Genomic DNA, 17,578 nt, shown 5'->3' with positions numbered 1-17,578 from the left:
ATATCACGGAGCTGTGAGTCTCTGCAAAATGTCACATGAGACCAGCAAGAGAGCTCTCCAAATGTCCTGGCCAATACTTATCCCTCGAACATCACTAAAAATAGATCAACTGTTAATGTATCTTATGAAATGAAAATCAGGCGGACTCCACAACTGGCGGAGTAAGAAAGGAAAGTTCAAAAGAGGAATGACAGTAATATAGATAAAGAGATGTTGTGATGGGGAAATGAGGAGTTGAAATCAAGACTCATACCACTTCTTCCAAGATTAAAACTGGAACTCTTGCCTTCATCTTCTCCTCTACCTACAATATACAGGATTTTAAAAATCTAAGCTTGAAATTACTGCATTTAACTCAACTCTCCTGGTTGCAACCTTGACATTTTTCCACAATCCCCATGACTCCCAGCTACATAACATGCCTTTCTTCCAATTAAACCCAACCTTCCCACACAGCATTCCTCACAGCCCTCAGCGAACTCATTACTGCTGTGAAATCCACCACCACCTCCCTCGATTTCCTCCTGTCCACCCAACATCCTTTCTTCAGCCCATGCTTGCCAACATCAACCACCTATCCTTTGACACTGTCCCTTTTGTCTTCAAAACTGCCATAGTTGAATTCTCTCCACCTATCCCTCTCAAGTCCTGGGACACAAAAATATGCTCCTACACTAACAAAAAACTCACTGGCGACCTTCCACTTAGCCTTCCTCCCAAAGCACAAAATACTCCCTGGTCAAAGCACCAAACTACACCATGTGTGGCTTACCAGAGCTCACCTACTCTCCTCAACCTTTCTGCTGCCTCGGACAAGGTCAGCCATTCTATTTCTCCTCCCCAGTCTACCTCCATATCACTGCTCTCATGTTTCCAATACTACTAGTTGCAACAAAAGCACCACACCGCCAAAAGGTTTCTCGTCCTGTGCCCATCCCATTACCGGCAGTGTTCATCAGTGCTCCATCCTTGCTTCCCTCCTGTTCATCATATGCATACTGCCCCTCAGCAATACACTCACTAAGTTACAATTACGTTTACCGCTTTCACCATCATTGTTGCTACTGCTGTTGCTATCCTTTTCTCCGGCTCCTCTTTAAAACTGAAGCCATTTTCTTGGGCTCACACCAGCACCTCCGCACCAATGTCCTTGACTTTATCATTCTCCCTATGCCCTCAAACTTTGCAGCGTTATGAAACCTCAGCATTCTGTTTATCAGAGTTAAGCTTACTTCCCCAAGACCACCCCCAAAATATTGCCCCCCTCTGTTCCTACCTCTCATATTGCTGCCAAAACACAAGCCCATGCCTTTATCACTTTCAGGCTTGACTTCTTGAATCCCATCCTCACTAGCCTTCACCAACTACAATTTACCCAGATTGCTGCAGCCACAGCCTCTTTCAAACAAAGTAGCATATACTACAACCTCCATCCATGCCAAGCTCCTGTACCCAATAGATCAACAAGGTCCTATTAGTTTTTAAGCCCCCTCTATTGCCCGGCCTACCCATCCTCTGGGACTTCCTCCAAAAATGCTTCGGCCTCAGCACTTCCAGTTCTCAAAAACCTTCATAAGTTCCTCATCTTTGACCGTACTTTCCCCTCCACACCCACCAACTCCTGTTCCCTTCTCCCTTTTACTCTTCTGCTCAGTGTTCACCTTACTATAACACACAAGGTTCTCAACCTGGACTGATATAAATTTTAGTTGCTGCTTTGTTCTGCACCGCTGGCCTCAGTCTCACTTAGGATTTCTCTGTAAAAATCAAAATTATTGTTGTTAGTTATGATCAAAGCCTATCCATTAACTACTGTCATTCCATATTTGTTTTACTTTTAGACAGAAGATCGAAAAATGTGAAGATAAACAGTGCACTGCACATCAGCATTGGCTTCACCAAGTATCAAACACAAGGAATCCAGTTAGTGCATAAATGATTTGAACATTAAAAAGAAATAATTTGGGGTTATAATCGTTCCAGAAATCGTAACTCAAGCCTGTTTTAAGTTAACTGCTATTCTAAACAGACATTTTTTTTTAAAAGCTTCAAAAGTGATATGGCTTATTTGATGAAACTACATTCAAAATCACCAGGTGGGTAGGGGCACAAATAAGATAAACTCTAGAAAACAGTTCAATCCTTCCAGTCAGTTCACCAGCTCATTTCAGTCGAGAGCAATCAGATCAGGGAAATTTTAAAAGTTCCATCAGATGCAAACTATTTGTAACATTATGGCTATACAATAGCTATGTGTTGAGGTGATGATTGCTTTTCAACGTCAATAACTTGTAAATCCTTCAGCATGGATTTCGCGATGACATAATGAGTAGGGTGTGCAACTGGGTCATATGGACTAGGGAGATCCCAGGTTTCATGCGTGGCCTGTGCTCAGTTAGCCACATCAGCCATGGCAGCAGTTGGAGCAGTACTATTGGCTTTCCTGTCCTCAGATAGCAATTCCACTTACAATCATCTGGTGCATCTGTTAAGTACAGGATTGGGCTTGGGCTTTGTTGTGATGTCACACAACATTAAATGGGCTGTTTGGAGAAAAGACAAACTTTTGCATACTTTTAAACCCATTAATTGCCTCTCTATTACAGTGGCCAGCACACCTGGCTCTTAACTTTTCTTCTTGTCCTCACTTCAGGTTTTTTCCACTCAGTCAGAGGCTTGCTTATTTTACAGTGCCAGTTCTGACAAAGGATCTAACACCTGAAACTTTTTCTCTTTTCAGACGCTGATCAATCTGCTTTGTACTCAAGCATTTTCCAATTTTATGCATGTGTATGCTTTTTTTTCTTCACGAATACTGTACTTGTTACTCTGCTGACAGAAGGTAGTGATACTCATTCTGTGAATTTAGTTCACTGTTAAAACATAGTTTGATTTTTTTTGCCCCCAACAGCATTTGAAGAACACCTACAGTTCTTATCGAGTCCAAAGAACCTGTCATATACTTTCCTCATGAAGCAATCAAAAACCTTCAACCAAGCATCTCAAAGGGAATTTATCAGATTAGTCAAATACTAAACCCTCTCCACTCACGATAAACAAAATGCAAGATAAATAAGCTGTGTTACATTATGTTCTGATCAAGCAGAAATTTATTTTTGAAATAGGTTTTGCAACTGCACACACTAAAATGTCTTCTTTCTAATCACAATACTGCATCACAATCGCAAGATTTGTATTGACATTACATAAACATGTCTTGAAATTTTTGAAGGATCATACTAAACTGGAGAAACCGTACTTGAGAATTTCTTTTAAACTACCAATGGATCTGCAGCTCCCCCATCTGTTCAGCTTTCCTAATATGCAAAAACGCAGCACTGTGGTATTTTCTATTTCTAAGGCCATTACATGACATTAACAGCAACAACAACTTGCATTTATATAGCACCTTTAATGTAGTAAAAACATCCCAAGGCGCTTCACAGGAGCGTTATTAAACAAAATTTGACACCAAGTCACATAAGGAGAGATTAAGTCAGGTGACCAAAAGCTTGGTCAAAGAGGTAGGTTTTAAGGAGCATCTTAAAAAGGAGGAGAGAGGGGCGGAGAGGTTTAGGGAGGGAATTCCAGAGTTTAGGGTTTAGGCAGCTGAAGGCACGGCCGCCAATGGTGGAGCGATTAAAATCAGGGATACACTTGGGGCAAGAATTGGAGGAGCACGGAGATCTTGGCGTGTTGTGGGGCTGGAAGCGATAACAGAGATAGGGAGGGGCAAGGCCTGCTCTCACAGGATACAATAAATTACAACAGCTCTCCGATACCCTGTTGAATTCACAGGGATACCTCCAAAGATTTACTCATTTACTTGAGAGGATGCAAATCAATATCAAAGGAAGTGAACAAAATCAGCAAAACTAATTAGTGTCCTAGGATTGGAAAAAGTTCAAGAACCAGACTGGGATTTTATGATTTCCAAGATTTTGTGTGCGATGCTCAGAATTCATCCTACGTAAACACACTCAAGTTAGCCAATACCTCAACCCAATGGCACCCCAGAAACAACACTGGTTGAAGCTACTTAAAAGTTGATGACCTCTAATCAGACACTAAAAAACCTCGGTAGTACTATGGGTATTTTTGTCAGTGGTCCATATATTGGCAGTCATCTTTGTGACCAGAAAAAGTAGAGGTGGTTGCAGTGCTTTTGAGTGACAGAACGGGGGTGGAAGAGCAAAATATCACTGAGTTTAATCAAGTTAGTTTTTAAAATTGACAGTGAAAAACTGATTGGCAATGGCAGGAGCAATGGCGTATTTAAAATCACAATGACAAAATTTATTGGCCAATTATCAACCCAAACTGTGTTGTGCATCATACCACAGTAAGCCTGTGTCGTACCTCAATTTTAGGTTCCCTCAATACCCTGGGCACCCACCCACCCCCCCACCCCATGGGAAAGTTATTCACTTAGGTATAGGCCACAGCCACAAATCAAACTGATACCTTGATTTTAAAAAAAAAGAACTGGGATCTGCGTACACATCAATAGCGCAGGTATGAAGTCACTTGAAACATACTTGAGTAAGAGGTGCAAGACCACCTCCAGTAGGTCATCCCACATCTGGTCAACTTCACAACCTTTACAGTAACTGCAGTCACTACAAAGCAAGACCCAAGCATCCAAAGGCCTGTTTCAGAGTTTTACAACTTGACCTACTCACTAATTCCCGAGGCAGCACTATAAAAATGGGCCGGAATGTGCTGAAGCAGGGCGTGCCTCATTCGTTATACTTTTTTGAGCAGAAGGATGCAGGAAAATGGTTTGCCCTGCAAGTTGCTTGAAGTATTGAGCCGATAACGCCGCAGCAAGGGCAACGGGGCATCTGGGACCATGGTAAACGATCGGACCAACTGTTTATCTCCTTAATCAATGAGATTTAAGGTTAGAGGAAGGACTGAGAAGCGGGGTGAATTACAGTCAAATCAGGCACAGAAAAAAAAATAAAAAGGAAAGAAAGATTGGATTGAGAGAGAGAAAAGAGACAAAGGAGAAGAAAACAAAATTAAAATTTGACATTTTCAAATCACCAACTACAATTCACTACCTGAAGGAATGAGACTCTACACTTTTAATTGTTCACTTTCTGGACCAGAGAGGTTGATTGGCAATTACATTGTTAAGGTTACTTATGCTATTAATTACTAGATTTAACTTTATGGTAAGTTTAATGGGCAATTAACATGCAAAGGCAGCCACTTCATGAAACCCATGGGGAGGTTTAGGGCGAGATGCCATTTCCATGAAGCTAACAGCGGAGCGGCGCAAATCATCCAGCAACTTGTGGCGATTCGCAATTCACGGGTATCTCTTCCTCAGCACAAGTTGCTGACTGGTTTACACATTAATAATAGCATTCGTCTTTCATGCGCCGTTATTTTTTCAGCAAATTCCAGGTCATTGGCTCTCTGCTGCACTCTACCAATTGTTCTGTTGGCTTTGATAAAAAGGAAAGCTTGACTGCTCCAGAAATCTAAATTTAAATCTGACTGCAAGACACAGCAGCAACCACACTGGGATCAATAGTCGCAGCAGAGAGGTAGAGCTTGCCCGTGTATATGTATAAACTTACCCCATGATTACAAATAATATCAGAGGGACAGAATGTCATTGAAGAGGAAGGAATCAAGAAGAGCCCAGAGACACACCACAGGTGACAGCACAGGTCGGTACAGGAAGAGGAACTACCTGTAAAGCTGCTGGGACAGGTAGGAGTGGAACCACCAGAGCACAGAGATGGATCATGCAGAAGTAATGGAGTCAGTAACTATAGTGTAAACCCTGGATACACTTAAAGTAATAAACTTCTCCAGCTCATTGTTTCTGGGGATGGATCCAGGTGTTTTTTTTTTTGGGGGGGGGGGGGCAGAGGAAGTGGATTCATTAATTTGTATTTATATAGTGCCTTGCATGTCCTCAGGACATTCCAAAGCAAGCTGCAGGAAATGAATTACTTGTGAAGTATAGTCACCTTGTGCTATACAAGATCCTACAAATAAGATAAAATGACCAGTCAATATTTTGGTGGTGTTGACTGAAGGATACTTGTGCACCAAAACACCAAGACAACGTCCCTGTTCTGCTTTGAATAGTGCAATGAGATCTTTTAGAAACATTTGAGAGACAGGCCTCGGTTGATCCAAAAGATACCACTCTCGCTGATGGAGCACTACACTGTAGGAAACAGGTATACTAATGGCTTAATGACTACAAGTACAGCAATGTCACCACAATTTTTATTGAAACAATCAAATTAGAGATGCAGTGCCTGCCTTAACGTAACAATGTTTCTAATTTCCACCGATTGAAAGTTTTTCCCAGCCCCCTACATAACATATTCCTTTGACTGCATACATGGAGCTCTGGAAACAGCTAATCTGTAAAGCAACCGAAAGCAGAACTCAAGACGGTAGCTCAAGCACATAGAACCAAAACAGGCAGACAGATTCCACTCCTTTCTCAAATAGCACAATCATTATTAGACAACAGCATCATAAGACGGAGAGCCTAATAATGCAACATGCAGTGAATTGTCGAAAGAAACCTCATCGTCTTAATAAAAATCTCATTCACATGAAATGTCTGAAAATTTTGTAGGTTCTCTTACTCTGAAAATCGTTGTCCAGCAGAAAGGTATGATGTTCTCTGTAGTCTATTCCGTGTAACATCAATAGTGCAATGTTACATTAACTGAGTAATTATTTCTTACTCCATCCAGCCTTTCCCTACTTCCACTTAAAATTTCCTTTTGAACATTCTGGGTCACACAAGGTTCTGGATGAGAGGCAGCAAGCAAGTAGCTCCAGGGCTTCGATTAATTCACCTTCTAACTGATGCACAAGAGCAACCAGTGTGACTTGCTTCAAGATATGTCTCCCTCACTCCCCATGAAGCAGTAACTGAAATGCATTTGAATAATTATGACAAAACATTTGACTCAAAAACCTAAGTCACCACTGGCTCGAGGGATGCTCAATGATAACTGACAACAATCAACATCTGTACTTTAGAAATCTAGTCCCTACTATGGCAATTTTAATAGTGAAAACACTGATAACCAGCTTAACTCCATATTTGCAAACACTTTGCAGGCATTAGAGATGATGAAGCAGTCCGAGCCTGCATACAGCAAGACCTGGACAACATCCAGGCTTGGACTCATAAGTGGCAAGTAACATTCGCGCCAGACAAGTGCCAGGCAATGACCATCTCCAACAAGAGAGGGTCTAACCACCTCCCCTTGACATTCAACGGCATTACCATCGCCGAATCCACCACCAACATCCTGGGGGTCACCACTGACCAGAAACTTAACTGGACCAGCCATATAAATACTGTGGCTACAATAGCAGGTCAGAGGCTGGGTATTCTGAGGCGAGTGACTCACCTCCTGACGCCCCAAAGCCTTTCCACCATCTACAAGGCCACAAGTCAGGAGTGTGATGGAATACTCCCCACTTGCCTGGATGAGTGCAGCTCCAACAACACTCAAAAAGCTCGACACCATCCAGGACAAAGCAACCCGCTTGATTGGCACCCCATCCACCCCCCCTAAACATTCACTCCCTTCACCACCGGCGCACTGTGGCTGCAGTGTGTACCATCCACAGGATGCACTGCAGCAACTCGCCCAGGCTTCTTCGACAGCACCTCCCAAACCCACAACCTCTACCACCTAAAAGGACAAGAGCAACAGGCACATGGGAACAACACTACCTGCACGTTCCCCTCCAAGTCACACACCATCCCGACTTGGAAATATATCGCCGTTCCTTCATCGTCGCTGGGTCAAAATCCTGGCACTCCCTTCCTAACAGCACTGTGGGAGAACCTTCACCACACGGACTGCAGCAGTTCAAGGCGGCGGCTCACCACCACCTTCTCAAGGGCAATTAGGGATGGGCAATAAATGCTGACCTCGCCAGCGACGCCCACATCCCATGAACGAATAAATTTTTAAAAAATTACAGATTCATTATTAGCAAGTGCAAACTCAAATAATAATACTGCTGTAAATATGCCTAATTTGGTTTCCTTGAAAGCAGCTGTTCATTCCCATACGCAAGGTGGTAACTGGAAGGGATGAAGTGCATACTTCTATGCTTTATTTATATCACGAGCCAGTCGCAACTTTCCACTTTTACAAATATATTGAAGTATAACATGATTTATGACTGTCAGTTATCAACACTCTTCATATTATAAAGCTATGTGGCTCATAATGTTCTCTCATTAGCTTTACACTCAGTTAAGGAATATTCACTGCTACAGGATGCATTTTTTTGTCATGTTATTACGTTAGAGTGCACAGGCCATCAGCTGGCCACCAAATCGCTTAAAAATCTGCAATATGACCCTTCCCACAATTCCAGCTAAACACGACTGCTTTGTGGTGGAGTACAAATTAATTTAGGAAACAAGTGAAAAGAAGCATCGGTTTACTGAAAAATAAAGCAGCCAAATGATTGCAGACCAGGTGTTCACCTATTATCTTACTTAAATCCAATACACTATGTTTTTTTATGTATACTAAAATTGCTGTAGTTAAACAAAACACAAGTTTTGAAAGAAATGTATTTTAACTTATTGGGGAAACTATACTGGTCTTTCTTAGGGATTGAGGTCAGGAAAGAAGAGAAGCACTTAGAATATCAACGATCTCCCCCTTTAACCAAGACAGACTGGATTTGAAATCCATGACTGGAAAAAACGTTTTGACATCAGCTCAGTTCAACAGCAGATGGACCTACTGGTATTTAGTTATTCAAGCAAAGCTTTTTCAACCAGGACTGCAGCAAGCTTCTTATACTCAAGCAAAACATAACATATTTCTTCTAAAGCAGGCGATACTAAAAAAAAATATTTCTAGTGTTTCTGCATTGGAGGGGGAAAAGAGAACAAGAAGGCAAGCAAGAAAAACATCTTCAATTCAAAGCAGACTGGTAAATATTAACAAGAGCTTAGCCTGTTTCTCCTCTCATTTTCTGAACGATTTTATACGGTATCCAGTTGTTCCAGATTCTCAGCAAATATTGTAGACATTGAGTTTCTTCATATCTTAATACGTGCTTTACTGGCCAATGCATGTTAGATTCTTCTGTCAAACCAAAAATTTGCCCACAGTCTTCGATTGGAAAGACTAGTGTGAAAAATCCAACATATCTACCTCCTCCTGGTGCTGTATAATCACTTCCTAACTAATGCCTTAAAATGGTCTTAAAGATCATTTGCAACTAACTACTTTAAGAAAAAAACCTGCTTTAGATCCCCATTGCTATCAACAATTTTCTTGTTTATTACCGTTTTCCAATACCTATTACCGTCAACTTTTTCGAAGATTCAGAGCCCTCATGACTGTTTCCTTAAGTATTTTTTGTTTTAAAACATATTTCTGATTAGTCCTTAGCTCATTATTGATCTCATTAGGCCTTAAGCTTTTACCATCTCTCACTGGAATAATTTTCTTTCCACTTCCTTGTACGTTATCTTTATCCTCCCTAGACTGTGCAGTTAACAAGTCTGTAATCAGACAACAGATGCCACATGTTTTAATTTACATTGTACAAAACGCATCATTACTTACACCTCAACATTCTTTTGGCATTAAATGCAGAAGTTTAAAATGCCCAATGGTACACGAAGTTGCGCCACAGTACTCATCATGGAGTGTCCGTTGAGTTTGCCCTCAATTCCACACAATTTGTATTGTATTGAAGTTGAAAACTCAGTTCTGATGTGAAATAGACAATAACCAGAGGCAAGGAACGTCCCTTGAAGGGAGTGAAAAAATGAACTAAAAACAAAGAATCAAACTGCATAGCACACTCATGAATAATTACAAAGTAGCACTGGCAAAGGCCGGAGACAAGTTATCGATATTTAGGAAGGACAGGCAAAAAGGAAAAGGAAGTGGGGTGGCGTTGTTAGTAAAGGATGAAATCAAAGCAATAGTGAGAAAGGATATTGGCTCAGAAAATCAAGATGTAGAATCAGTCTGGGCAGAGTTAAGGAGCACCAAGGGGAAAAAATCGTTGGTGGGAGTTGTCTATAGGCCTCCAAACAATAGTGACAATGTAGGGGACAGCATCAAACAGGAAATTAGAGATGCATGCAACAAGGGTACTACAGTAATCATGGGTGACTTTAATCTGCATATAGATAGACTAACCAAATTAGCGATAATACTGTGGAGGATGAATTCCTGGAGTGTGTAAGAGATGGTTTTTTTAGGCCAGTACATTGAGGAGCCAACCAAGGATAGGCAATGGCTAACATTTAAGGAACGAATGCATGAATTGCAACAATTATATATTCCTTTCTGGCGCAAAAACACAAAAAGGAAAAGCAGACCAACCATGGCTAACAAAAGAAATTAAGGATAGTATTAGATCCAAAAAGAGAAGTCATATAAAGTTGCCAGAAAAAGTAGCAAGCCTGAGGATTGGGAGTAGTTTAGAATTCAGCAATAAGGACGAAGAGATTGATTAAGAGGGGAAAAATAGAGTATGAGAATAAACTTGCAAGGAACATAAAAGTGGACTGTAAAAGCTTCTATAAATATGTAAAAAGAAAGAGATTAGTGAAGACAAATGTAGGTCCGTTACAGTCAGAAACGGGAGAATTTATAATGGGGAACAATGAAGTGACAGAGCAATTAAACAAATACTTTGGTTCTGTCTTCACGGAAGAGAACACAAATAACTTCCCAGAAATGCTAGGGAACCATGGGACCAGTGAGAAGGAGGAATTAAAGGAAATTAGTATAGTAAAAAAAAGTGCTGAAGAAATTAATGGGACTGAAAGCCGATAAATCCCCAGGGCCTGATAATCTGCATCCCAGAGTAGTAAAAGAGGTAGCCATGGAAATAATGCATGCATTAGTTGTCATCTTCCAAAATTCTACACATTATGGAACAGTTCCTGCAGATTGGAGGGTGGCAACTGTAACCCCACTATTTAAAAAAAGGGAGCGGAAACAGAGAACTACAGACCAGTTAGCCTAACATCAGTAGTAGGGAAAATGCTAGAGTCTATTATAAGGGATGTGAGAACAGGACATTTAGAAAATATCAATGGGATTAGACAAAGTCAACATGGATTTATGAAAGGGAAATCATGTTTGATAAACCTACTGGAGTTTTTTGAGGATGTAACTGGTAGAATAGATAAGGGAGAAACAGTGGATGTGGTTTATTTGGATTTTCAGAAGGCCTTTGATAAAGTCCCACATAAGAGGTTAGTGTGCAAAATTAAAGCACATGGGATTGGGGGGAATATACTGGCATAGATTGAAAATTGGTTAACAGACAGGAAACAGAGAGTAGGAATAAATGGGTCTTTTCCAGGGTGGCAGGCAATGACTAGTGGGGTACCGCAGGGATCAGTGCTTGGGCCCCAGCTATTCACAATATATATCAATGATTTGGATGAGGGAACTAAATGTAATATTTTCAAGTTTGCTGATGACACAAAACTAGGTGGGGTCATGAGTTGTGAGGAAGATGTAAAGAGACTTCAAGGCAATTTAGACAAGTTGAGTAAGTAGGCAAATACATGGCAGATGTAGTATAATGTAGATAAATGTGAAGTTATCCACTTCGGAAGGAAAAACCGAAAGGCAGAGTATTATTTAAATGGTGATAGATTGGGAAATGTTGATGTACAAAGGGACCTGGGTGTCCTTGTACACCAGCCACTGAAAGCAAACATGCAGGTGCAGCAAGCAGTTCGGAAGGCAAATGGTATGTTGGCCGTCATTGCACGAGGATTTGAGTACAGGAGCAAGGATGTCTTACTGCAGTTATGCAGGGCCTTGGTGAAACCACACCTGGAGTATTGTGTGCAGTTTTGGTCTCCTTACCTTAGAAAGGATATACTTGCCATAGAAGGAGTGCAGCAAAGGTTCACCAGACTGATTCCTGGGACGGCAGGACTGTCATAAGAGAAGAGATTTGGTCGACTCGGCCTGTATTCACTTGAGTTTAGAAGAATGAGAGGGGATCTCATTGAAACATATAAAATCCTGACAGGGTTAGACAGATTGGATGCAGGGAGGATGTTTCCCCTGGCTAGGGGGTCCAGAATGAGGGGTTACAGTCTCAGGATACGGCATAGGACATTTAGGACTGAGATGAGCAGAAATTTCTTCACACAGAGGGTGGTGAACCTGTGGAATTCTCCACTACAGAAGGCTGTGGAAGCCAAGTGACTAAATATACTTAAGAAGGAGCTAGAAGATTTCGAGACACAAAAGGCATTAAGCGGAATGGGGAGAGAGCGGGAATATGGTATTGAGATAGAGGATCAGCCATGATCATATTGAATGGCAGAGCAGGCTCGAAGGGCCAAATGGCCTGCACCTGCTCCTATTTTTTATGTTTCTATCACATGTTTCTTGGCCAGTGATGGACGGGAGCAGTCATTAATTAATTTCAAATGTCAATTTGCATTAAGTTTGAATCTGGAAATGAGTATACTTGCAATGAGCAAACCGTTTCTGATTCAAAGCATTACGCCAATTCAACTCAGAAACTGGTTACATATTGTGAGCAGGTATAGATCAACACATATTGGTGTAATTAAGCCTATCAAATTGATTGCACTTCAAGCACGTGTAGACATTTCTCTCCTGGCTTTTTCCTTTGACAGCGCATTTTTAAAACTACTGCCATTGTTATGGGGGTAAATTACTGTGAACACTGAAGATAATCTCTCAAGCCTGTAAGTTTGTTTTTCAACATAGTGATGTTACCCCATTAAAGTTTACGCAGCAGGAACGCTATGGCAAGAGTCACCACAATCACTCATACAACAGTTTTTAACAAAAGAGATTGTATTGGAACAAAATAAATTTTAGAAGTATTAAAGTAACCACATTAATTTAGTGAAAAAGTTGGCAGATAAAGCCACAGATCAGCAGTGGGAAATATTTGAGTCTGAGATAGGTCAGCGAGAGACTAAACATTCCGACCAGGAGAGAAGGGACTGCAGAAAATGCCAGAAGTCCTACAGGTGAATGGCGATATTAGGTCAAACATAGAGTCTAAGAGGTGCACAATAAAATTATGGCCAACAATACAAAAGGAAAAACCAAAAGCATAGAAGTGGGAATAGGAAGGCTATGAGAGATTACGATTAAAGCTGTGGTCTAACAAACCTCGTTCAATTTTTTAAGATAACTAGCGAGGTAGCTAAGAGAGTGTCAATGGATGCTATTTATATGGACTTCCTGAAGGCATTCAACAAGGTTCCACATAAGAAACTGAACAAAAATGAGAGCGCATGGAATTGAAGGCAACCTATTGACATGGGTAGGGAATTGGTTAGGTGGTACGACAGAGAGTAGGGATAATAGGTATGTGCTCAAATTGGCAGGTTCTGACTCAAGGTGTCCCCCAGGTATATGTACCGCAGCCTCAGCTTTTCATATTTATATTTATAAATGACTTAGATGAAGGAATAGAGAGCAATATTCCCAAGTTTGCTGATGACACCAAGTTAGGTGGAACAGTAAATAGTGTAGATGGCAGCAGAAAGTTGCAAAAGGATATTGATAGATTAAATAAGTGGCGTTCAAATTGGGAAGTGTGAGGTCATCCATTTTGGACCTAAAAAAGATAGACAAGAGTATTTTCTAAATGGAGAGAAGGTAGCAGAGAGATGAAGGGGTCCATGTACAGAAATCACTAAAAGCTTGTGGACAGGTTCAAAAAATAATTTTAAAAGCTAATGGAATGTTGTTCTCAAAGGGTCTGGAATACAAAAGAGGTGCAAGTTATGTTACAGTTATCTAAAGCTCTAGTTGGACCCCATTTAGAGTACTGCATTCAGTTCTGGGCACCACACCTCAGTAAGGATATATTGGTCTTGGAGGGGGTGCAGTGCAGATTCACCAGAATGATAATGGGGCTCAAAGGATTAAATGATGATGACAGGTTGCATAGACTAGACTTGTATTTCCTTGCGTATGCAAGTTTAAGGGATGATCTAATTGAGGTGTTTAAAATGATTAAAGGAATTGATAGGGTAGATTGAGAGAAACTATTTCCTTTGGTGAGGGGGGTCCAGAACAAGGGTCACAGCCTTAAAATTAGAGCTAGGTCATTCAGGGGTGATGTCAGGAAGCACTTCTTCACATAAAGGTTAGTGGAAATCTGGAACTCTCCTCCAAAAAGCTCGAGAGGCTGGGTCAATTGAAAATTTCAAAACTGAGATTGATAGATTTTTGTTCGGCAAGGGTATTAAGGGTTATGGAACCAAGGTGAGTAGATGGAGTTAAGATACAGATCAGCCATGATCTGACTGAAAGGCAGAACAGGCTCAAGGGGCTGAATGGCCTTCTCCTGTTCCTATGAAACTTTCATCAATGTTGTCATCACCTCCAGACTCAACTTGTCCAGCCATCCTAGCTCTACTCTACACAAACTATTCCTCACCCTTGTTTACAAATCTTGCATGCCCTTGCCCCACCCCTGAAACCTGCAGTCCCCCCCCCCCCAATTCCCTCCATCAAAATTGGTAGCAGAGCCTTCAGCAGTCATGCAAGAAAAGTCTAAGTCTCTTCTGAAACCAGTGCACTAGCTCTCCACTTTCAAAAGCCTCACGATCTCTTGGTCATCTTCCCTAATTCTGTTCAAATTCTTAGTCAGTCAATGTGTGCCTCTCCTCCTCTTCTCCCTTCTCTGAAATGTTTGTGTGTGTTAAAAGTGCACAAATAAGTGGAAGTCATTTTTCTATTTCACCTCTGTACTTGGAGCATGAAGGGAGGATGCAGGATGATGTAAAAGAATAAAAAGGAAAGAACACATTGGGTTTATGGGATTTCATGTATATAGGGCAACAGACCTGATGATCTACGCTCCAGAATATGGAGAAAATTAATGATAAATAGCAGAGGTGTTGTACTAATATCCTGGAGGGCAGCCAATTTAGTACTTTTCATAAAAGGGAAAAAGGATAAGCCCAGTTACTATAGAGCACTTAAGTTCATGTCAGTAGTTGGAAAACTGATACAAATCATAAGGGATAACATTAGTGAACACTTAGAAAATTAAGTTTACAAGCAAAGGGAATGCAATCGACACAGTACATACGGATTTTCAAGCAGTGTTTGAAGCATCACATCAGAGACTTATTACAAAGACTAAGGCCTGTGGAATTAAAGGGAAAGTGATGAATAAAGAATAAAAAGCAGTGAGTGTAAATGAATGGATGCTATTCAGATTACAAGTGAGAACCAGGCTGAATATAGAAAGTAGAGAGAAGTGAAAAAGGAAATAAGAGGGACAAGGAGAGAGTATGATGATAGACTAGCGGCTAACATAAAAGGGAATCCAAAAGTCTTCGGTAGACATATAAATAGTAAATGGGTAGTAAGAAGAGGGGTGGGAACAATTAGGAGATCTATGTATGGAGGCAAACGGCATAGCGAGAGGTACTAAATGAGTACTTTGCATCTGTCTTTACCAGGGAAGAAGATGCTGCCAAAGTCACAGTAAAGGGGAGGTAGCTGAGATATTGGATGGGGTCAAAATTGATAAAGAGGAGGTACTTGAAAGGCTGGCTGTACTTAAAGTAGGTAAGTCACTAGGTCCAGATGGGATGCATCCTAGGTTGCTGAGGGAAGTAAGGGTAGAAATTGCAAGAGGTGCTGGCCATAATCTTCCAGTCCTCCTTAGATATGGGGGTGGTGCCAGAGGACTGGAGAATTGCAAATGTTACACTCTTGTTCAAAAAGGATAAACCCGGCAACTACAGGCCAGTCAGTTTAACCTCGGTGGTGAGGGAGCTTTTGGAAACAATAATCCAGGACAAAAGTAATAGTCACTTGGACAAGCGTGGATTAATAAAAGGAAAGCCAGCACGGATTTGTTAAAGGCAAATCGTGTTTAACTAATTTGATTTGAGTTTTTTGATGAGGTAACAGAAAAGGTTGATGAGGGCAATGCAGTTGATGTTGTGTATATGAACTTTCAAAAGGCGTTTGATAAAGTGCCACATAATAGGCTTATCAGCAAAATTGAAGCCCATGGAATAAAAGGGGCAGTGGCAGCATGGATACGAAATTGGTAAGTGACAGGATAGAGAGAGTATGGGTGAACCGTTGTTTTTCGGACTGCAGGAAGGTGTACAGTGGTGTTTCCCACATACTAGGACCACTGCTTTTTTTTGATATACATTAATGACTTGGACTTGGACAGGGTACGATTTCAAAATCTGCAGACGGCACAGAACTTGGAAGTGTAGTAAACAGTGAGGAGGATAGTGATAAACTTCAAGAGGACACAGACAGGCTGGTGGAATGGACAGACACATAGCAGATAAAATTTAATGCAGAGAAGTGCGAAGTGATACATTTTGGCAGGGAAAACGAGGAGAGACAAAATAAACTAAATGGTACAATTCTAAAGGGGGTGCAGGAACAGAGAGACCTGGGGATTTATGCGCACAAATCTTTGAAGGTGGCAGGACAGGTTGAGAAAATGGTTAAAAAAGCATACAGGATCCGGGGCTTTATAAGTAGAGGCATAGAGTATAAAAGCAAAGAAGTTATGTTGAACCTTTATAAAACACTGGTTCAGCCACAACTGGAGTATTGTGTCCAATTCTGGGCACCGCACTTCAGGAAGGATGTGAAGGCCTTGGAGAGGGTGCAGAAATTATTTACTGGAATGATACTAGTGTTGAGGGACTTCAGTTACATGGATAGACTGGAGAAGTTGGGGTTGTTCTCCTTAGAGCAGAGAAGGGCGAGAGGAGATTTGAAAGAAGTGTTCAAAATCATGACGGGTTTGGATAAAGTAAACAAAGAGAAACTGTTCTCATTGACGGAAGGGTCGAGAACCAGAGGGCACAGATTTAAGGTGATTGGTAAAAGATCCAAGGGCAACATGAGGATAAACTTTTTTAAGCAGCAAGTAGTTATGATCTGGAATGCATTGCCTGAAAGGGTGGTGAATGCAGATTCAATCGTGGCTTTCAAAAAGGAATTGGATAAATATTTGAAGGGAAAAAATTTGCAGAACTACTGGGAAAGAGCGGGAGAATGGGACTAACTGGATTGCTCTTACAAAGAACCGGCACGGGCTCGATGGGCCAAATGGCCTTCTTCTGCGCTGTAACCGTTCTACAATTCTAAGATGTAACTCGTGGCTTGTCCCATTAATCCATGTTGGGACTGCTCATACTCACCATGTGCACAATTGATTTGGACCTGGACATAAGAAGGATTGATATCAGAACTTGCTGACAATGCCAAATTAGAGGGAAATGTACACTTAAGGCTAGTGAAGGGACCCTGCCATTGAATATGGTCCAAACACAGCATTAAATTCTGAAAATAATCAATACTGCAAAACCAAAACATTTCTACCTACAAACCATTTTCATTCATTTTAATCCAATGATAAAGATTAGTCATACAAACCAATTCAATTAAAAAAATACTTAGATTTAAAAATTTTCTGTTCTCCCAACCCATAGCAACTTTTAATTAACGAAGAAAAGGTTTTTGAGGCTTTGAACATATATAAGCCCTCAACAGTGGCAATTATCCCCGAA

At 41.0% G+C, this 17,578-nt stretch overlaps 1 protein-coding gene across 5 annotated transcripts in view; it reads right to left on the bottom strand.

Annotated features, from left to right (window-relative positions):
* The window catches only part of tbc1d22a (TBC1 domain family, member 22a), a 407,668-nt gene that overhangs the window by 345,292 nt on the left and 44,798 nt on the right, over positions 1-17,578 (bottom strand). The window lies entirely within an intron of this gene.

This window comes from Heptranchias perlo, chromosome 24, assembly GCF_035084215.1.
Source record: "Heptranchias perlo isolate sHepPer1 chromosome 24, sHepPer1.hap1, whole genome shotgun sequence".
Taxonomy (NCBI): Eukaryota; Metazoa; Chordata; class Chondrichthyes; order Hexanchiformes; family Hexanchidae; genus Heptranchias; species Heptranchias perlo.
The sequence above is the reverse complement of the archived record's forward strand: the minus strand, read 5'-3'. Positions and strand labels throughout refer to the sequence as shown.